The following is a 23,308-nucleotide window of genomic DNA, read 5'->3' on the forward strand; positions in this document are numbered from 1 at the left end:
ACCACAACGATAGTTTGTCAAGTTGGTGCTGTTTTAACCTTCGCAAGGACCGGGCGTAGCCACACTCGGTTCAACTAAAGTTGGAGAAACTGACACCCGCCAGCCACCTGTGTGCAAAGCACGTCGGTAGAACCAGTCTCGCGTAAGCGTACGCGTAATGTCGGTCCGGGCCGCTTCATCCAACAATACCGCCGAACCAAAGTATGACATGCAGGTAAGCAGTATGACTTATATCGCCCACAACTCACTTGTGTTCTACTCGTGCATATAACAACAACACATAAAATCTAGGCTCGGATGCCACTGTTGGGGAACGTAGTAATTTCAAAAATTTTCCTACGCACACGCAAGATCATGGTGATGCATAGCAACGAGAGGGGAGAGTGTTTTCTACGTACCCTCATAGACCGGAAGCGGAAGCGTTATAACAACGCGGTTGATGTAGTCGTATGTCTTCACGGCCCGACCGATCAAGCACCGAAACTACGACACCTTCGAGTTTTTGCACACGTTCAGCTCGATGACGATCCCCAAACTCCGATCCAGCAAAGTGCCGGGGATGAGTTCCGTCAGCACGACGGCGTGGTGAAGATCTTGATGTTCTACCGTCACAGGGCTTCGCCTAAGCACCGCTACAATATTATCGAGGATTATGATGGAGGGGGCACCGCACACGGCTAAGAGATCAATGATCAATTGTTGTGTTTCTGGGGTGCCCCCTGCCCCCGTATATAAAGGAGTGGAGGAGGGGGCCGGCCAAGGAGGGTGGCGCGCCCAAGGGGGGGAGTCCAACTCCCACAGAGAGTAGGACTCCCCTTTTTCCTATTAGGAGTAGGAGAGGGAAGAAAGAGGAAGGAGGGAGGAAGGAAAGGGGGGGCCGGCCCCCCTCCCAATTCGGATTGGGCTTGGGGGGGGGCCCTCCCTTGCTCCTTTCCCCTCCTTTCCACTAAGGCCCAATAAGGCCCATATACCTCCCAGGGGGTTCCGATAACCTCTCCGTGATCCGGTATTGTCCCAATCTTACCCGGAACCTTTCTGGTGTCCAAATATAGTCGTCCAATACATCGATCTTTATGTCTCGACCATTTTGAGACTCCTCGTCAAGTCCGTGATCACATCCGGGACTCCGAACAAATTTCGGTACATCAAAATATATAAACTCATAATGAAACTGTCATCGTAATGTTAAGCGTGCGGACCCTACGGGTTCGAGAACAATGTAGACATGACCGAGACACGTCTCCGGTCAATAACCAATAGCGGAACCTGGATGCTCATATTGGCTCCTACATATTCTACGAAGATATTTATCGGTTAGACCGCATAACAACATACGTTGTTCCCTTTGTCATCGGTATGTTACTTGCCCGAGATCCGATCGTCGGTATCTCAATACCTAGTTCAATGTCATTACCGGCAAGTCTCTTTACTCGTTCCGTAATACATCATCTTGCAACTAATGTATTAGTTGCATTGCTTGCAAGGCTTAAGTGATATGTATTACCGAGAGGGCCCAGAGAAACCTCTCCGACAATCGGAGCGACAAATCCTAATCTCTAAATACGCCAACTCAACATGTACCTTTGGAGACACCTGTAGAGCACCTTTATAATCACCTAGTTACGTTGTGACGTTTGGTAGCACACAAAGTGTTCCTCCGGTAAACGGGAGTTGCATAATTTCATAGTCATAGGAACATGTATAAGTCATGAAGAAAGCAATAGCAAGATACTAAATGATCGGGTGCTAAGCTAATGGAATGGGTCATGTCAATCACATCATTCTCCTAATGATGTGATCCCGTTTAATCAAATGACAACTCATGTCTATAGTTAGGAAACATAACCATCTTCGATTAACGAGCTAGTCAAGTAGAGGCATACTAGTGACACTTTGTTTGTCTATGTATTCACACAAGTATTACATTTCCGATTAATACAATTCTAGCATGAATAATAAACATTTATCATGATATAAGGAAATAAATAATAACTTTATTATTGCCTCTAGGGCATATTTCCTTCATGGCAGCGCCGAGCCCTGCAGGAGATAGCCGCCCGCCAGCGTGGCCGCGAGGACGAGAACGACGTAGTGATCCTCGACAGTGACGAGGACGAGGACGCCCCCGGACCGTCCTATCCGCCGCGCCAACCTGGGGAGGGGTGCAGCAGGGACGACGGCCGCGGAGGAGGCGACGACGACGACGGCGGCGGCGGCTACACGCAGTTCTACAGGCTCCTCGGCATGTAGAGCTTCAAGGGCGGCGGGCGGCGAGGAACGACGAGGGCGAGGCGGGTCTAATAGTGTTTTTTCTTCTTTTGTAAAATATTTTTATACATGTATGAACTCGCCGAAGTTTGGTTGAATTTGCGCCCTGTTTGTGCCGGATTTTTTTTTAAAATAAACCTGGGCGCAGCGACTGCGGAGCATCACGCCCCCAGCTCGCGGTTAGCGCCGATACGCCCCCAGGCGACGATTCTTAGCGCCTCCTGGAGGGTCAACGGCTGTAGATGCTCTTAGTTAGCTTTGGGCTTGCGTGCCTTGTTGCCGGTTGTGGCAAGTTTGCTACATTCTGTTTACTTTGTGCTGGTGTGACCTTTTGCTACTTGCGTGTTATCTTACTACCTCGTTGGCTCTGTTGGGATTTATTAATTTAAAGTCGGGTCTCGGTCTTTTCTCTAAAAAAAGAAGTGGGAATCCGGTAACAGCTCTGTTACGAAAATCTTGAGAGAGTAAATTAACCTTGTTCGCACCACAACACATCATGGAAATAGATCATAATCTCAAACTTACTTGCTGAACGAGGTTAGGTAAGTGGGACAATGAGGACCGATGGGAAGGAGAGGTGCGTAGAAACTCCTGGCCATAGCCGCTCTGGGAGTCTCGGGGAAGCCACGGGATCGTGCCGAGAATGAGTCAAGATTTTGGCTACCACCAGCATGAAGGCGAGCGAGGCCACCATGTCTCCTTGTCACCTAGGATTGGCAACGATGCCGTCATGATGAGCAAATGTTATCCTCTTGTGGGTCTAAAGAACAAAGGATGTTCTGAAGAACAGATAACATGACTCCGACTAAAGAGAGCACAACAGAGGATGGTCTGAAGAACAGAGAACATGCGTACAACTAAGGAGAGCACAATGTACAGCATCGCTATTTCCAATGTTTGTGTGTGGCGAGCTGTCAAAAATATTTATCGAGGCAAATATTAATCATCCATCACATTTAGCTGGCTCTAGGAGAACGGATCTTCAACTCGTTTCTTTCCCCCAAAAAATACACCAAAAATAGCATGAAATTAAAAGCAATTGTCTAGCACGTAGCTGGTGCAACTATGCCTGAGAAAACAAGGTGCTGACCGACGATTTTCTGACTGTCTACTACAACAAGTTTTGCCCGGCTCCGGTGAGGGAGGGGCGATGATAGTGGCGCGCCTTCGGCTCGCTTCAGTGCTTGTAGTCGTCCCTAGGTAGTTTACGGATCTAGATGTAATTTTTATTATTTTTGGTATTTGTTATACTATCATAACTGATGATGAATAGGTCGGAAGTTTTTCCGAAAAAAACAAGGTGCTGACAAAAAAAAGGTGCAACTCCATACTTACATCCAACTAAACAACAAACAACCTACAGAAGAGATCAACTAAATAACAATTCCAATGACTACATTGGAATTAAATATAATTTGGCTCAAAGAACACGATGAATACAATGAAGCACATAGACGAATATAAGAATTTCAAGAAATTAACGAAATGTCTCATCCTAACCACCAAAACCAAATAAAAAAAATGAGATGAGATCGGTGCATGTAGCTCGCCTCGTGGCTTACATGGGAGGGAAAGGACTCGAACCGAACCCCATATCAAAGGACCGCATCTGTATCATCTCACTGCTAGAGAAGCTGGGGCCAGCATAGCAACTGTAGACTAGGGCGTTGAGGTCCCCTCCGGAGCTCACCATGTCAGGCCGTCTCTCCTGCTGCTGAGGTGGTGCTGGATACAACGCGGGAGACCCCATGTCTATGATGCCGGTTGCGGGAGTCCTGGATTAAGGGGTCCTCGGGCGTCCGGCTTGCTATCCATGGGCCGGACTGATGGGCTGTGAAGATACGAAGACCAAAAACTACACCCGTATTCGGATGGGACTCTCCTTGGCGTGGAAGGCAAGCTTGGCGACCGAATATGTAGATTCCTTTCTTTGTAACCGACCTTGTGTAACCCTAGATCCTCCCGGTGTCTATATAAACCGGAGGACTTAGTCCGGAAAGACAAATACTCATTACCATAGTCATACATGCTAGACTTCTAGGGTTTAGCTATTACGATCTCGTGGTAGATCAACTCTTGTAATACTCATATCCATCAAGATCAATCAAGCAGGAAGTAGGGTATTACCTCCATAGAGAGGGCCCGAACCTGGGTAAACATCGTGTCCCCTGTCTCCTGTTACCATCGACCTTAGACACACAGTTCGGGACCCCCTACCCGAGATCCCCCGGTTTTGACACTGACATTGGTGCTTTCATTGAGAGTTCCGCTGTGCTGTCCCCAAAAGGTTCTATGGTCCCTTCAATCGTCAACAATGACGCTGTCCAAGGAGAAACCTTCCTCCCCGGACAGATCTTCGTGTTCGGTGGCGTAGCACTGCGGGCCAACTCGGTTGGCCGCCTGGAGCAAATCGATAGCTACGCCCCTGGCCATCTGGTTAGATTTGGGAGACTGAATTACGTTGCGGACATCCATGGAGATTTGATCTTCGCCGGATTCGAGACCGCGGTGACCGCTCCTGGCCACCTTGACGAACATGACCTAAATCGGTCGTCAGACCGCATCGAGGAGATAGCTCCTATGACCACTCCGGCCTTAGATCCAAAGCGCACTGCGGCATCCAAGGATCGGAGGCTCGACCCCACCACGGAGGCCACAGATTCCTCGGCGTTGGAGCCGCACATGGACTTAACCTCGCGCAATATCTGTGCCATCGGAATTCTGGAGTCGTCTCTGGCTATAAGTTCCGAACCATGTGAGCCTGCGGACACTGAACTCGATCTCTCATCGATCTTCGAATTCAGCGCCGCAGACATCTTCCAGCACTCGCCTTTGGGCGATATGCTAAACCGATTAAAAATCCTGTCCTTGGCGGGGGACTCACAGCCGAACTCTGTCCGGTCCGGACCGGGGGTTGATGATTGGGGATTTTGCTTCCCACCCGCCACCCACTTCATAGCCACTGTCGAGGACTTAACCGACATGCTTGATTACGGCTCCGAAGACATCGACAGTATAGACGACGATGCCGACAGGGAGCAAGGCCAAGACCCGCCATTCACTGGACGGTGGACGGCCACTTCCTCACATGAGGTATACATGGTAGATACACCCAAAAATAACAGCGGCGATGACAAGGAAAACCCAGTGAAGGAGGACCCTCCTAAGACACAACCAAAGCGCCAGCGTCAACGACGCCGCTTTAAATCACGCAGCAGCAGAGACAACAATACCGGCACAGGAAATGACAACACTCCGGATGGCGCCGGAGACATAGAGGAGTCCGAGGAACAAACGGCTGAACAAGACCATCGGGAAGAGGGGTAATTCTGCCCTGACGAACAGGCCACAGAAGAAGACTCGGAGGATGGTAGTTACCATCCGCTCTCGGAGGAGGAGGTGAGCCTCGACAACGAAGACTTCATCGTGCCTGAGGAACCTCTCGAGCAGTAGCGCTTTAAGCTTCAGCTAATAGCCACTACGAGGAGCCTGAAAAAGGAGTAGCAGCAGCAGCTTCAAGCTGATCAAGACCTGCTCAATGACAAATGGACCGATGTCCTGGTAGCCGAAGAATACGACCTTAAACGACCAGCCAAAAGTTACCTGAAGCGCAAATTGCTACCTCAGTTCGATGATGAGGCGCCAGAACCCACACCAGCATCACGCAATGCGGTTGATCGGCTATCGCGCGACCGGGATAAAACGACAACCCGAGCCGAAAAACGGATAGTCCCACCTCGCCGTAAAGGCAGGGATAAGACAACTCGGGGCTATACATATGACCTTTGTCAAGACCTGGACAGTAGAGCGGGACATACAGGATCGATCTACGGATCGCGAGGACGTGCCTTGACACGCGACGATGGCTACCTATTCGAACGTGACAAACCTAGTCATGCTCGAGCCGATAACTATAGAAGGACTCCATCGGAGCTATGTCGCGACGCGGCTCGATATAGAGGCGCCGCACACCCTCTTTGCTTCACTGATGAAGTAATGGGCCATGAATTCCCCGAAGGATTCAAACCCGTCAATATTGAATCATACGACGGAACAACCGATCCCGCGGTATGAATCGAGGATTTTATTCTCCACATTCACATGGCCCGCGGAGATGACCTCCATGCTATCAAATACCTCCCACTTAAACTCAAAGGGCTATCTCGGCACTGGTTAAACAGCCTGCCTGAAAATTCCATCGGCAGCTGGGAGGTGGAAGAAGCCTTTCTCGACAACTTCCAAGGTACATATGTCCGGCCACCAGACGCCGATGACTTAAGTCACATAGTTCAACAGCCCGGGGAGTCAGCCAGGAAATTCTGGACTAGGTTCCTAACTAAAAAGAACCAGATTGTCAACTGTCTGGATGCAGAAGCCCTAGCGGCCTTTAAATACGTCATCCGCAATGAATGGCTCGCCCGCCACCTCGGCCAAGAAAAGCCGAAATCTATGGCCGCCCCCACGGCCCTCGTGACCCGCTTTTGTGTGGGTGAGGACAGCTGACTGGCTCGTAGTAAAAATACGGCCAACGAGGCAGGCCCCTCTGAGGCCAAAAACAGCAACAGCAAGCTCCGACGCATCAGACACAAACGCCGAAGCAATGGCGATAACACCGATGAAACTGCTGTAAACGCCGGATTCAGCGGCTCCAAGTCCGTTCAGCGGAAAAGGCCGTATCAAAGAAACAATCAGGGACCATCTAGCATGGACCGTATACCTGACCGTCCGTGCCAAATCCATGGCACCCTGCACAAACCAGCCAATCATACCAACAGAGATTGCTGGGTTTTTAAGCAAGCCGGCAAGTTAAACGCCGAGAATAAACAAAAGGGATCACAGAGCGAGGACGATGACGAGGAGCCCCTGCAGCCAACCACAAGGGGACAGAAGAAGTTTCCCCCTCAAGTCAAAACGGTGAACATGATATATGCTACACACATCCCCAAAAGGGAGCGCAAGTGCGCACTAAGGGACGTTTATGCGATAGAGCTAGGCGCCCCAAAATTCAACCCATGGTCATCATCCAACCAGTATCCGGCACGGCGGATCAGCTGCACTAGTCCTAGACCCAATCATCGACGGATTGCACCTAACGCGAGTCCTCATGAACGGTGGCAGCAGCCTCAACCTGCTCTATCAGGACACAGTACGCAAAATGGGCATTAACCCATCACAAATCAAACCTACAAGGACTACCTTTAAAGGAGTCATACCAGGCGTAGAGGCCCGCTGTACGGACTTAGTGACACTAGAGGTTGTCTTCGGATCTCCGGATAACTTCCGAAGCGAGGAGTTAATCTTTGATATCGTCCCCTTTCGCAGCGGCTATTACGCACTGCTCGGACGAACCGCACTCGCTCGATTCAATGTGGTACCTCACTACGCTTATTTCAAGTTCAAGATGCCTGGCCACGTGGCGTATAACAATTAATGGAAATACGGAATGCTCCCTCCATACCGAGGAGCACACAACGGCCTTAGCAGAAGAAATACAACACGACCTTTTCCAGCAGAACTTTAATTCAGTAGACAAGCCCCCGGACACCATTAAAAGAGTCCAGACTATTCTGCAGCAAGACAGTCCGGCTCGTCAAGAGCTTAATTAGCAATTTGGCCCCTATCCCAATCCCGATCAAACAACGACATTCATACCGCACGTACATAACTATGCACTCAAAATCCCATGGGTATCAACGGAGGCATAGCTAGCTCACGATCCACAGTGCGGCTCGACCGACCCTTGGATTCGCACACCTTCACTTTTCCTTTTCATTTTGGGTTTTTCTCTTTTCGAGGCTTCTTCTGATAACTCGATCATCGGACCGATCATGGCACGGACACACCAAGGAGGCAAGGAGCTTTGGCGTACACGGGAATCCCTAGGTGGTCTCTGCTAACGATTGCTATACCTGTTTTACATACCCACACGCAGCTCGCTCTTGGTCATGGCATGTTAAATAGCCTTACTTGCTTATCGTATTACTTGTACAAGTACGCCCCGACGTATTAGTCACATTACAATGGTAAATAAATGGTAGCGTTAGCTTATTACTTAATTTTCCCTTTTTCCTTACCTTTGTATTTATTAGTCATTGCACACATACACTCTGGTACATTTTACTTCACCAGGGGCTTTCGCGCCCCGCAATACGGCAATAAAGTCCGAACACCTTTTTCAGTGCAGTTCGGCACCCCGAACTTATAGCATTATATGCATCGGCTCCGAATCATGTCTTTGGTCAATAGTTGGGTTGCCCGGCTCCTGTGCTTACTACCTTACGTTCCGCTATATCGGCTAGGGTAGTAAAGGGAGAACTACTGCGATTGTGTCCCGGTTCTTCCGGACGAGTGCCTCAGTAGAGAAAGCCAAAAACTGACTGTCATGATGCAGCGCGAGCCGGTCAGCTATTCGAGAGGTTTCAAATCCTTAGAGATTTTTTCCGCTTTATGCCACTAGTAGAAAAAGGGTCAAACGTGAACCACATTAGTGCCGGTTCGAACGACTATGCATTAATGCCGGTTCGTGTTGAACATTTAGTACCGGTTCGTGCCACGAACCGGTACTAAAGGGGTGATGGCAGGCTGGCGTCAGGCTGGGGCCCCACGATTACCTTTAGTACCGGTTCGTGGCACAAACCGGTACTAAAGGGCTAATCTTTAGTACCGGTTTGTGCCACGAACCGGTAGTAAAGGGGTCTGACCTATAGTACCGGTTTGTGACACAAACCGGCATTATAGGGCAATTTTCAAACTCTACCCCCCCCCCCCCCCCCCCCGTGTGTCGCCATTTCAGTTCTGAAAAAATCAAAAGAAAATGATAAAAACTTCAAAAAATAAAATCCTTCGAGAGGTAGTTATATTACTACATCTACTAGTTAGAAAAATTTGAAAACTTAAATTTGGACATGTTTTGCAAAAAGTGTAGGGAAAATGTAAAACGGCTATAACTTTTGCATACGATGTCGGAAAAAAATGTATAATATATCAAAAAATTCAGCACGAAAATCCGCATCCGATGGAAACGGCCTACGACCTGTTTGCAATTTTTTAGAATCCTCAAATTCCAAAAGGAGAAAAAGATATGGTCAAATTTAAGTTTTTTTAAAAAAATTGTTAAATCTGGTCAAACTACTTATTCAAGAAGTATTAATGTTACTACATAATTATTCAAGAATATTAGTGTTACTAAATAATTATTTCAATTTTTTGAATTTTGGTCAAATCTGGTGAAACTATGGTCAAACTGTGGTCAAACTATGGTCAAACTTATTCAAGAAATATTAGTGTTACTAAATAATTACTGTTTTTAGAATAATAGTTTCAAACTCAAACAGTGAAATGTGTGATTTCATGCTCAAGCTAAACTCCTGAGGGTTAATAGGATTGGCATCTTAGTATTGTCAGGAAAACAACAAGTGCAGACTTGGAAACGAAGGAGAATAGAACCCGAAAGTTAAGTGTGCTTGGGCTGGAGTAGTGAGAGGGATGGGTGACCGGTCGGGAAGTTAGATGATTTGGAATGAGGGATCCACACTTGAGCAATTGAGAGAGGTGATTAGAGACTAAATCACCAAATAATTCAGAAAAATTAAAAATCGGAAAAAAATAATCAAAAAAAATTCCAAAATTTTCAAAAAAAGAATTCAAAAAAAAACCTTTAGTACCGGAAATGTCCCCCATACCAGGGCGCGAGCTCACGCCACGTGGTGGCACTTTAGCGCCGGTTCGTGCCGAACCGGTACTAAAGGGGGGGGGCCTTTAGTGCCCACCAATTAGTGCTGGTTATGGAACCGGCACTAAAAGCCCTTACGAACCGGTTTTAAAGCTCCGTTTTCTACTAGTGTGCGAGGAATCGGTTTCTTATCCGATCAAGTGCGTGTAATGCCCCAAGTTCGGCCTTCCGAATACCAGGGGCTTCGCCAAAATTCTCATTGTCAAACTCCTATGGCTAAGTGAGGGCGATAAAGGCCGTATAGTCTGATTGCCTTGTTCATTGCGCTAAACACCTCCTTTAAGGACTAGAATATGGAGTAAAGAGTGTTTAGATTTATCCCGAACATCCCCGTACTATCTACATGGGGGCAAAAGCCGACGACTGGCCAACCCTCAGATTTCATAAACGACCGCACAGGAGGTAAAATTTTAAAATCACAAGCATTATATTACATAACATCATTGTTCCATATTACAGGATAGGATGGGAATATAACATCCTTCGTACATTGTTCCGCCGCAAGGCGGGATCCCTCCAGGACACCATCAAAATATAACTCGGGACAGCGGTGCTCCTTGCCCTCAGGCGGGCCCTCGGTCATTAGCTTCTTGGCATCCATCTTCGCCTAGTGTGTCTTGACGCGTGCAAAGGCCATCCGTGCACCTTCGATACAGACCGACCGCTTTATAACCTCAAGCCGTGGGCAGGCATCAACAAGCTGCTTCACAAGTCCGAAGTAGCTGCTGGGTATTGGCGCGGCAGGCCACAGTCGGACTATCAGCTCCTTCATGGCTAGCTCGGCCGCCTTGTGCAGCTCGACCAGCTGTTTCAGCTGGTCGCTGAAGGACACCGGATGTTCTGGTCCAAGATATTGAGACCAGAACAATTTCTCCGTAGAACTCCCTTCTTTGGCTCGATAGAACTCGGCAGCATCTGATACGCTACGGGGCAAATCCGTAGACGCTCCTGGAGAGCTCCAAATTCGGGTAAGTAAAAAGAACGCTTCCTTCACAGATGTGCTTTGCATAATGAACGCCTTACCCGCCGCGATCTTCTTGGCCGCTTGGATTTCCTGAAGGGCGCTCGGCTCGAGCCTCTTGTGCGCTCCGGCGGGCGTTCGCAAGTTCGGACGCTTGCGTCTTAGAATCGCGCTCCAAGGACTCGTACTTCTTGACGGTGTCCTGGAGCTCTTGCTAGACCTCGCCGACCCGGTCCTTAACGCCTTCTTGAGGGTCGCCACCTCGGTCGTGGCCCTTAACAAAGTTCTTGATGCTTTAGTCAGCACGAAACATTCATCCTTCCTAAAATATACGCGCAGGTTACTGCATACCTTGGCTGTCCCCCAGCTGCTTCTTTACGAGGCCGAGCTCTTCGTTGGCCCGCTCCAGGCTCTACTTCAGGCCGGAGATCTCCGCTGTATGAGCGGCAGCAGCCAGCAGCGACGCCTGCTTATTCACATAGACATCTTATGTTAGACTCCTGCAAAAATTGTTTTGATCCTCTATTCGGATTTTTTTTTCGAACACCGAACAGAGCATCAGGGGCTACTATCCACACTGTGATATTCTTTCTACGATTATTACCTCAAAGCTTGTTAAAAGGCTAGCGCAAGCCTCGGTCAGTCCGCTTTTGGCGGACTGAACCTTTTCGATCACCGCACCCATAAGGACACGGTGTTCATCCACAATGGAGGCGCCTCGCAGCGCTTCCAGCAGATTATCCGGTGCCTCTGGTTGGACAGAGGTCTCCGGCGGAACAGGCACACCTCCTCCTTTCGGGGAAGGCCGATCGCTGGACTCCGGAGCCGTGTTGGTCTCCGAAAGGGTATGCGGCTGAGGGCCAAATGGAACTTGGCCCCCATCACCAGTCCCCATGGGGCCTTTTTCCCCCATGTGTCTGGCGGCCGAGGAGTCATCCTGGGGCGCCACCCTGACGATCTCCAGAACCTCGCCCCCAGTCTGGGAAGGTCCTTTGGGACACCACCTCGTCAACACCCTTGGGCGAGACAGAGTGAGCGGGCGACGGAGACATGCTAGCCATCTCCTTTGAGTCTAGCGAACCCTCTGTCGAGGATCGCGGGGAGCCGTCGCGGGCCGGACTGTAATGGCATAATTTAAACACATTGAACTGGAAAGGCCAGGTATTTGGAGGTGCATAGGGTTTTTGGTACTTACGAGGCGACCCGAGGCTTGGTCCGAGGCATTCGCTCCGGACTGCTATCGACATCCCATGTGGAGTTATCCACAAGGGAGCCCTTCCCCCTCTTGGGCGCCTTCGCCTCCAGATTCGTGGAAGCCCCCCTTTCTTCCTTCCCCCTCAGGGGGAGCCGCCTTCTTCCTCCTCCTCGCCGTCATCTTCGGTGGCCGAAGAGTCAGTCTCGTCTTCGGACGACATGTCCGAAGCACCCTTTCGGCGAAGGCCACTCCTGGTCCCTTTGGTTGTACTCTTGGTCTTCTTCTCCGGCACATCATAAGGCGCCGGAAGCAACATCTTTGTCAGGAGTGGAGTCTCCTCATCTTCGGGTAGCGGAGCGGGACAATTAATCCGCCCCGCTATGTCGGTCTAGGCCTAAAAGAAATTGATAGGAAGGCTTAGACTCCTTCCTCAAAATATGCCAGTAAAAGCTATACCTTGAAAACATGAAAAAGCTTACCGAATTAGCCTGGCGCTTTAAGCTAAGCCCACGATCCACGGTCATAGGCGGTGGTGTCTTGCCGGCCTTGAAGAACACTTTCCAGATGTCTTCGTGCATCGTGCTGAAGAGCTCTAGCATCGTCTGGTGCTTGGCCAGATCGAACTCCCACAAATAGCAGGTCTGGCGTTGGCACGGAAGGATGTGGCAGATGAGCATAACCTGGATCACATTGACAAGCTTGATCTTCTTGGTTATCATGTTCCGGACGCACGTCTGGAGCCCAGTCAGCTCATTCGAAGATCTCCAGGACATGCCCTTCTCTTGCCAGGAGGTGAGCCGCATCGGAACTCTGGATCGGAATTCGGGGGCCACCGCCCAGTTGGTATCGCGCCGCTCGGTGATGTAGAACCACCCCGATTGCCATCCTTTCACCATCTCCATGAAGGAGCCTTCGAGCCAGGTGATATTGGGCATCTTGCCCACCATGGCACCTCCGCGCTCTGCTTGTTAGCCGCTCACCACCTTCGGCTTCACGTTGAAAGTCTTCAGCCATAGGCCGAAATGAGGCGGGATGCGGAGAAAGGCCTCGCATACGACTATAAATGCCGAGATGTTGAGGATGAAGTTGGAGGCTAGATCATCGAAGTCCAGCCCGTAGTAAAACATCAGTCCGCGAACAAACGGGTGGAGAGGGAATCCCAGCCCGTGGATGAAATGCGCGAGGAACACCACCCTCTCATGAGGCTCGGGGGTAGGGAAGATTTGTCCCTTGGCCGGGAGTCGGTGAACGATCTCCTTGGCCAGGTATCCGGCCTCTCGGAGCTCCTTGATATCTCTCTTCTTAACAGAGGAGGCCATCCACTTGCCCCCAGCTCCGGATCCGGACATGGTTGGAGTGCTTTCTCGGGCGAGGAAAGCTAGAGCTTGGGCGCTAAAGCTCAAGAATGGAGGGGCAGAGGAAGGAGAAGGCGTGGGTGAATGAAGATGGATCCTTACCCCTTTAAAAAGGCCGCGAATGTTAAACGCCTCCCCACTCGCCTTAAAACTCGCCTATTCCCAAGGGCTGTGTAAACGGCATGGTTGGGTTGCCCGCACCCGTATTGATGAGGATCCCACAATAAGGGGACACGATCTCTGCTTTGAGAAGACGTGCCAATGGCAACCGCGTCTCGAGACGTGGAGCGGCAGACGAAAAACTGTTTGAAATTACGACTGGACAGATATGATGTCATGTTGCAAAAAGTTGTCAGCAGATTGGGCTCGTGTAAAATTATATTCTCTCCGCGGTTGTGTGTGGTGTATGTGTTACAGGTCCGGACACATCGATGCGTCCGAAGACTATCCTGGAGTTCGGAAAGGGGAACCCGCCTTGCAATGCCGAAGACAAATCTGCGCGCCGGACTCCTCGTCATTGAAGCCAGGTTCAGGGGCTACTATGGGAGTCCTGGATTAAGGGGTCCTCAGGCGTCCGGCCTGCTATCCATGGGACGGACTGATAGGCTATGAAGATACGAGGACCGAAGACTGCACCCATGTCCAGTTGGGACTCTCTTTAGCGTGGAAGGCAAACTTGGCGATCGAATAGGTAGATTCCTTGCTTTGTAACCGACCTTGTGTAACCCTAGATCCTCCCGGTGTCTATATAAACCGGGGGACTTAGTCCGGAAAGACAGATACTCATTACCATAGTCGTACAGGCTAGACTTCTAGGGTTTAGCCATTACGATCTCGTGGTAGATCAACTCTTGTAATACTCATATCCATCAAGATCAATCAAGCAGGAAGTAGGGTATTACCTCCATAGAGAGGGCCCGAACCTGGGTAAACATCGTGTCCCCTGTCTCCCGTTATCATCGACCTTAGACGCACAGTTCGGGACCCCCTACCCGAGATCCGCCGGTTTTGACACCGACACCGGTGGCGAGACATGGAGCTGGCGCCGGTGCCTGGGAATGGATTTTTGACATGTGTTCGCTGATGCTCTTGAGAAGCATGTCCACCTTGTAGCCAACTCTGGTGAACTCCTCGATGTTGAGGCCAACATGGCATGAGTGGTCACCATGCATGGTTTTGTGAAGGAGGTACCTGATCTCGCCGTCCTCGCACTAGTGGCGGGTCTTGTTGACCTGGTCCCGGAGCTTGTCAATGCACTTGGTGATGAAGCCCTCCTGGTTCATCACCTCCTTGCACTGCCCCATCTTCGGCATGCTTTTGAATTGATTCAGGATATCCACCGCCTCGACCTGGGAAGGGAACACCTCCGGCGCCGCCTTGCCCTTGCCGTACACCAGTATGCAGGTCTTAGCATCGCACATGATGGCTAGTTCGTCCGCCTTCTTCATCAGGCCCTTGAGGTGCTTCTTGAATCTATGGTGCCGGGTCGAGTCGTGGGGGATGTATTGGAGGGTCACGTTGCGAGCCATTGTTGACAAGAGGATAAAACCAGTGAAGGAAAAGAAAGTTGCTGGTTTCGACGAGGGAGGAGGGGTGGATTTATAATGGAGGGATCACCGTGATTTGGTAAGAGTTTATTGTGACAGGTACGAAGAAGATTGCCTTATTTAGTACTTGTGAACACGATCGAATATCTAAAAGATCTCCCATCTGTAAATTTGCCGTCAATTTAAACCTACTAACTTGGACGCGATAGCACATTACCGTTCCCCCATATGACGGGAGCGAGACATATCATACGCGTGCTAATGGTTTCCCCGCGATGTATCTGCTCGTGCTGGAACGCTTCACACGCGAGACAATGATAACCTTCTTAGCCCATCAAGCCATGCAAATGAATGGACCGAACTTCCTATCGGTCAAGCCCATATAGACACTAATTTTGTACGAAACAAATAAAAATACCGACGCAAAAACCTCATCGCTGGAAGGAACAAAGAAAGCTTGGAGGAAAAATAAAAAATAAATAGGCTCAAATCCTATTGCACTAACTCTCATACTACTATGATTTTCAAAGTATTCGACCAACCGGCTAACCAAAAAATGAGGCCAGAAAATACATGAAAAGGAAAGTATCCATTCATCTATCAAAAGGTTGCCATGTTTAATTAGTTGTGGTTGACTAAGATGAGATAAACAAAACAAGATAAGTTGCCATGCTTTGTGCGCCACAAAAGAACATAGAAAACAAATGCAAAAGGTGAATGACTTTGATAGTAAAACTGCGACATATCCAACAACACACACATACACTCACCTTTTTAAACACACACACACATGCTATCCATATGAGCACTTCCAAGATACCGAGCGTCACAACATCTCACTACTATAGATTCAGAAGCACTTACACCTCATCATTGATGGGCCACTAACCACGCGTTAGTGATGTGCATTACCACTGACTGGTCGACTCAGGCGCATCAATGATAAACTTTTTGGGGCTAGGCAGAATTCTTATCCCAGGCTGGTCTAAAAATGACCCACCTGTGATATTATGTTCCAAAGAAAAAATTTGTGTCAAAGGGCATCTGGCCTAGTTGTATGATTCTCGCTTAGGGTGCGAGAGGTCCCAAGTTCAATTCTTGGAATGCCGGTGCTTTTTTGTCTTTATTTTCTTTTCCCATTTTTACACATATAGCAGAATTTCTTTCATGTAGCTAGCGAACTATAGATGTCATGAAAATCAATGTGTAAAGTAACGTTGCATTCGGAGATACAGTCCAATGTTCGAATCATCTTCTCGGTTCTCCGGCAAACCAAGGGAGGCGGTACGGCTGCGGTCCCTCAAGATAGCTAGATTCCACACCAAATTCCCCTTTTCAAGGGCCTTTTCCCCACTCAATTGTAAATAGTTCATCATCGTCTCATCAACTCATGCTTTGACTTCCAACAGAGTTGAACATCAGTCTGACAAATAAAATAAACGACCACACGATCTTCATAAGCATCGGTTGGGACTTGATCATGTGGCAGTAATTAATCCTTCCAGCAACCCAGAATGACCAACAATATTATTCATCTCTATTGCCAAAGGATAGTCACACGTCTATAGCTAAATTGATTTCCATATAGGCATGATTGGTCTGTTGATTTTCAAAGCGTGATTAGTTTCGAGCAAAAGAAAAGAAACACACGGCCACATATCCATGACTACGCACGAACTAGACAAACTCTGAACTTAACTAAGAAACAAGTGACCACGTCGAACCAGAAGCACACACAGAAGTAGCATGCAGTACATATATGGACTCCCTGGCCTGAAGTCTCCGTCGAGCTCAATGCAGCGACGGGAGACTAATAACAAACATCAGTCCTGATAGTCTATCATGCGGTCTATTACGAGCTCGATCTAGAAGGAAGCGAGAAGGTTGGGTGGTCAATGGAAGGTTTACCAAATAGTGGCAAAAGCAACAGCTATAGAGGATGATAGCCCCCGTACGATTTGCGTTGGTTGGCCATGGCTCTGTTCAGTTTTCGATCACTGGCATCAATTGAAACTGTAATTTAATTCCGACATACGCAAGGCCCATGGGTCTGAAGAGGAAGAAGTGGCAAGGTCAGATGTCCATGCAAAGGTCGACACCTCACACCATGTACGACAGGTAACACAACTTCAATTGATGATGTTACTGTCCCGACCGGAATCACATGCATTAATTCAAGCTTACATAAAGTTTCAACATACTCCCTTCATTCGAATTACTTGTCATAAAAATGAATGTATCTACAATTAAAATACATCTAGATACATTCATTTTTTGGACGAATAATTCCAAACGGAGGGAGTAGCTTTTATTAACAGACTGTCGACGCATCAAGTCGATTGAAATGTGTTATCTACTGGACACTAGATTAAGAGGATCATGGTGATTTATTGAAATTATAATGGGTGGATCTAACTGCCTTTCTAGCAAATCATGGACGTGTGCAAATAGCTTGAGGAAGAAAACCATGGACATATGAGGAAAGTACATTACAAGTGTTTTAGAGCGCCTTTTTCTGTCAAAAACATGGACTTGTGCGAACAGCTAACTTGAGGAAGAAAATGCACGATTTACATGCATCCTCTAGAGCGAATGTAATGAAGAAAATGACGAAACCTTATAGGATTTGTCCCCAGCCGCTTGATGTCAGCCTCATAATCAACTAATTTGTATGCGCTAAAAGATACAAGTCAATGCAAAAAATCATGGGCATAATTAGACGGAACATATTATAATGAGAGCGACCGATTTTCCAAGAGAATAAGTTCTTAGTAGTAATTTTGTATGGACAAGTGAATCCTGTGTGAAGAATTCTAGCGAATAGCATTGCACTTTTTTTCTCCATTACCCCGAACATTAATACTGATGAGTATACGTGTTATATTGTGTATTGGGCCCGTCTTCTAGTTCCTTGTATAGTTGAGATCCGTGACCCATCTTTATACATCATATATAAATGCCTATGCACGAAGAGCAATATTTCATGCAATCATCATATCTTACTACATGATATAAGTTTCCGGGTTCTAAGGGCATCTCCAGCCGTTGGCCCCCCAGGGGGCGTCTAAAAGCGCCGCCTGGGGATGAGCCGGCACAAAAATGGCCCTGGGGGCGAGTCGGTCCCCAGCCGTCGGCCCCCAGGGCCGCCCCCAGGCGCGTATTAAAAAACAAAAAAAAGAACGTTCAGCGAAGTTATGATAAAAACTAGTTAAATTTCGGCCAAACATGACAAATTTTGGCGAAATTCGTCCAAACATTACACTAACCTAATCTAAAAAAAAGAAAGGGGTTGAAGTCGTCGCCGCCGTCGCCGCCATCATCGTCGTCGGCCTTCTCCTCCTTGACGCGGGTGCCCCTGCTGGACCCCTTCCCGGCGTCGCCATGGCGAACAAGCGGCGGCGCATCGTCGTCATCGTCGCTGTCGCATAAGACAACGACCCCGCCTTCCTCGCGGCCGCGTCGGCGCTCCTCGAAGCGGCGTAGGGCGGCGCGCTGGCGCTCCTTCTCCTTCTCCCGGCGCGCCTTCTCCATCGCAATGGAGTCCTGGCGCGCCCATTCGAGGGCCGCGTCGTCGTCGTCGAACTCCACCTTCACCGGCACCAGCCCCAGCTCCGTCTTCACCGGCGCCAGCCCCGGCTCCGTTTTTGGCTTCACGAAGCGCGGAGGAACCGACAAGGAGGAGGCGCGCTGGCCGCCGTCGTTGATGACGATGCCGGCGCTGCGAGTGCGCCTGCCGAGCGGCGTCTCCGCCGCGGGCTCGGCCTTGACGCCGAGCAGCGCCGGAGAGCCGGAGGAGTGTGAAGAAGAACGCGATGAGGAGGAAGAAGAGGAGGCGCCGAACCTCCTTGGCGCCCATGGCCCGACGCGGCCACCCTCGCTGGGGGGTACGCCAACGGCGGGTCGTTTCCGCCCTCGAGGTACGTGAGCACGCCCTCGAGCGTGCGGCCGGGGACGCCCCACCAGAGGTGGCGCCCCTCGCTGTTCTGCCGGCCGCCGACCACCGGCGCGCCGTTGGTGGACGCCAAGTGCTGCTGCTGGCGGCGCTCGAAATACGCCGCCCAGGCCGCGTGGTTGTCGGCGGCGTACTGGGGGAGGGAGAGTTGGGCGTCGGTGAGGGACGCGCGCATGATCTCGACCTCCTCGGCGAAGTAGTTCGGCTTCGCCACGGCGTCGGGCAACGAGGGAATGGGAACTCCCCCCGCGCTGAGCCTCCACCCCGTTGGCCCGGCGCGCATGTCCGGCGGCGCCGGGATGTTCGCCTGGAACAGGAGCCAGGACTCCTGTTCGCGGAGCGAACGGCGGCCGAAGCCGTTGGCCGCCGCCTTGTCTCCGGGGAAGCGTTCCGCCATGGCGACGGCGGCGCTGGGCGGGCTCGGGAGAGGTAGAGGGAGGGGCTGGGCGGCGGTGCTCGGGAGAGGCAGGGAGAGGGAGGGGCTGGACGGCGGCGAGGGGCGGGGCTGGTGTGGGCACAGGCGAGTGGAGGCCGCCGGCTTTTATAGCTGGGCCACGCCCGTGTGTACGCGTGCGAGGAAGGGGAGGCGTCGGCGCGCCGTCCCGTGACGCGCCGCCCGTGAGGAATCAATGGCAAGGCTGACCGGCGGCAGCCTTGCCATTGATTCCCCGCGGGAACCGAGGCCGTTGGGGGAAGACGAGGTGCCGAGTCGCTGACGCGGCTGGCCCGCATCTTTTTCGCACCAAAACAGTTCGTGGCGCCCCCCAGCACGCCGGGTTCGGTCTGGGTCCGCCGGCGCTGTTTTCGGCCCAAGCCGGCGAAAAAGGGGCTCCTAGGGGCGCGACTGGGCCGTTTTTTCGGCGCCGGCGCTCAAAAATCGACTGGGGAGGCCTTCTTGGGGGCGCGGCTAGAGATGCCCTAACCCTAGCCTTTCGCCGCCGCTGCCACCTAGCCGCCACCGTTTGCGCGCCCTCTGCGCCAGCGGCCGCTTAGCCTTCTGCCGCTGCCACGAGTCTGCTCTGCGCCGCTGCCGCCGCCACTGCCACCCAGCTGCCGCCGTTCGTGCGCTCTCCGCGGCTGCCGCCGCTCCCGCCTCTTCCTGTCGCGTGCACTCTCCGCGCCGGCCGCCGCTCCCGCCTCTTCCTGTCGCGCGCGCGATCCAGCCGCCATCGTTCCTGCCGCCGCTGTATCCCTCTGCAGCCGCCGCAGCCTCCCGATCCCAACCCTGCGATCGCTAGCCTGCTGCCTCCCGCGTCGCTCGCACTACCCGCAGCCTCCCGATCCCACACTCGCCCGCTTGCCATCTATCCAATCCGGCGTCTCCTGTTGTTTGTATGTATTCCGGCGAGATTGATCAAGCGTGTACGTGCGTATAGCTAGCTTACGTGAAGGATCGATCCAGCTGCTTGCTGGTCGTACGTGATTACGTGTGCATTCTCGCCGGAGTATCAATTGACCGGAGTATCAATTGATCTAGCGATCAGGTTGTGCACTTGTGCGTCTCTTCGTGCGTGCGATCTGGTGTGACCAAAAGTATAAGTCAGGGAGTTCATCGAGAAAGTACTTCGGCGACGCCGTCTGGGCCAACGATGGCGTCCACCGACCCGTCCGCCGACACCTCTGCCATCCCATTGACGGCGCCTTCTGGCGCGGCCCCGCCACCGCTGGCGCTCTTCGGCCAGTTCGTTGTTGCCCCGCCACCGGCGCCGTCTCTGCCCATCGAGTAGATTAAAATCGCGGGAGAAACGATTTCGCGGCGGCCTTTCCCAGTAGCTATAGCGGCGGCCATAGTGGGCAATCACGGCAAATAGCGGAGATTTTTTTGGTGGGAGAGATAATTTTTGGAGGATTTTGCTGTTTTCTGAGCATTTAGAGGGATATGTCGAGGATTTCGCGGCAGCAAACATAGCATAGCGGCAAGGCTCCCGGGCAGCTATAGCGCAGCTATTGCGGCAATTTTGCGGGCTATTTTAATTGGTGCCATCGACCCCTTATTGTTCCGCGGGGCGTTTGACGCGCCCGCTCCCACGTACGGGACTCCTATGTACGGGGCTTCGCCCGTGTATGGGTGTCTCGGCTACTGGTGGGGGCCGTCAGCAGGCCAGCACTCACAGTAGTATGACGGCTTAGTACCTACAGCATCTGTCAGCGGGCCAGGAGGTTTTTCCGGCAGGCCATCCGGCCTACCCGGCTCCACAGTCGCAACTGGGGCTGCTACCCATACCGTATGGAGAGTACCCACCGCCGCAACCGAGTAGCGGTTACGGCCTCCTCATGACATCTCTGTCCCCCTCGCTAGCCCTGCCGCCGGCGCCCTGGGATCCGGTGCTCCTCCCCGCACTGCATGCTGCTCCTACGGTGAATAACTACACTGGCGGTGGTGATTGGTACATGGACACCGGTGCTACGGCTCATATGTTTGCTCATCCTAGTAACCTTGACTCCTTCACTCCTGTCTCCACCGACCCCCGCATCATTGTCGGCGATGGTTCCACACCTCCTATCACACACATTGGACACACTTCTTTTCCTTCTAGTTCTACTCCATTATCTTTGTCTAACATACTTGTGTCACCTCATCTTATTAAGAATCTCATTTTTGTTCGTTGTTTCACTCGTGAAAATCCTGTTACCGTTGAATTGGACGAGCTTGGTTTTTGTGTCAATGACGCTTGAACCAGGATGGTACTTCTCCGATGTGACAGCCTCGACAAGCTCTATCCGGTGCACTCGTCTTCATCCACCACCACACCGGTTGCTCTTTCTGCTGGAGTCGATCTCTGGCACGCTCGCCTGGGTCATCCCAACCCCGTCACACTTTGTTATATTCTTAGGAGTTTCAGTTTCAGTTGCAATAAGATCGAGGATCACACTTGTCATGCTTGTCGAGTCGGCAAACATGTTCGTCTGCCGTTTAATAATTCCACCACCATTGCTTCTTTTCCTTTTCAGTTGATTCATAGAGATGTGTGGACTTCTCTGGTTTCCAGTAACTCGGGCTATTTATATTATCTGGTCATTTTTGATGATTATTCTCATTATGTGTGGACTTTTTCTTTGCGCAGAAAGTCGGATGCACTCTCTACCTTGACGGCTTTTTACTCCTACGTCCGCACGCAGTTTGGGCGTCCCATCCTTGCGCTTCAGAGGGACAATGCAAAAGAGTTCGACAACCTCACTTTCGGCACCTTTTTGTCGCATCACGGTACAGTTTTTCGCCTCACATGCTCGTACACTTCACAGCAGAATGGTCGAGCCGAACGCGTCCTTCGCACTCTGAATGACTGCGTTCGCACGCTCCTGTTTCATGCCAACGTGCCACCTCGTTTCTGGCTGGACACACTCGCCACTGCATCACTTCTTCTTAACATTAGACCCTGCCGCCCAAGGTGGAGCTACGCACCTCGCCATCTTCTCTTTGGTACGCCCCCGTCTTATGACGACTTGCGTAATTTTGGGTGCCTTTACTATCCCAGCACTGCCGACACTGCTTCTCACAAGCTTGTACCTTGATCTTTAACTTGCGTCTTCATCGGCTACCCCTCTAACTCCAAGGGATATCGGTGCTATGATCCCGTCACCCACCGTATGTTCACTTCCCGGCATGTGTACTTTGATGAACATGTGTTTCCATTTCACCAGGTACCCCCGGCTGTTCCTCCCGCCACCGGTGAAGCGGGCTCCTCGACGCCTCTCCCAGGGCGCCCGCGCGCCTCTCTTGGCCTGCCCCTGGCTTTGAGGCGCGCCCCCCACATGCAGCTGGCAAATCAAATGTCATGAAAATCGATCTATGCGAAGTAGCATTTCTAAAAATATCCACGGATAGCATCAAGGTTCTTCAGGAGAAAATAATCTTATTCCGATGGTCTTTTCAGTCATCGGGGCATAGCAACCAGCAACGAATAAACCATTAGGGAAAAACCATCTTATATATCATCCAATGCTTCGCCTTCACCATGCCCGGCACCAACATATTTAGTTAGTCAGTAGTAGCCAATGAATATTCCAACGAAAAGCAATCGATACAAGAAGGAAGGGATTTATGATAGGACAGTTTAGATGAACCATTGCGTAGTTACTTATTTGTTGACTTGGACAAGTTACTCATTAATCATTTGGGGGACTGTATTTCAGTGCTACTGATCAACGGGAAAAAAAATGGCCTGCAACACATCGACATTTAAGCGAACATGAGGATTTCATATAGTACAACAACACGCTTGGAAGAAGGAAAATTTTCAATAGATTTTTGTGGGATAGCATGTCTTCACAGCTACTTGTATATTTTGTACTCCCCG

At 50.7% G+C, this 23,308-nt stretch overlaps 2 pseudogenes; both read right to left on the minus strand.

Moving 5' to 3' along the window:
• Positions 1-3,826: 3,826 nt before the first annotated feature.
• On the minus strand, positions 3,827-15,040 carry LOC125518822 (agamous-like MADS-box protein AGL80; annotated as a pseudogene).
• Positions 15,041-18,675: 3,635 nt separating this feature from the next.
• LOC147962659 (uncharacterized) lies at positions 18,676-19,450 on the minus strand (annotated as a pseudogene).
• Between the last annotated feature and the right edge of the window lie 3,858 nt (positions 19,451-23,308).

The sequence above is a fragment of the Triticum urartu genome, chromosome 7A, assembly GCF_056163025.1.
Source record: "Triticum urartu cultivar PI428250 chromosome 7A, HENAU_Tu73, whole genome shotgun sequence".
NCBI classification, from domain to species: domain Eukaryota; kingdom Viridiplantae; phylum Streptophyta; class Magnoliopsida; order Poales; family Poaceae; genus Triticum; species Triticum urartu.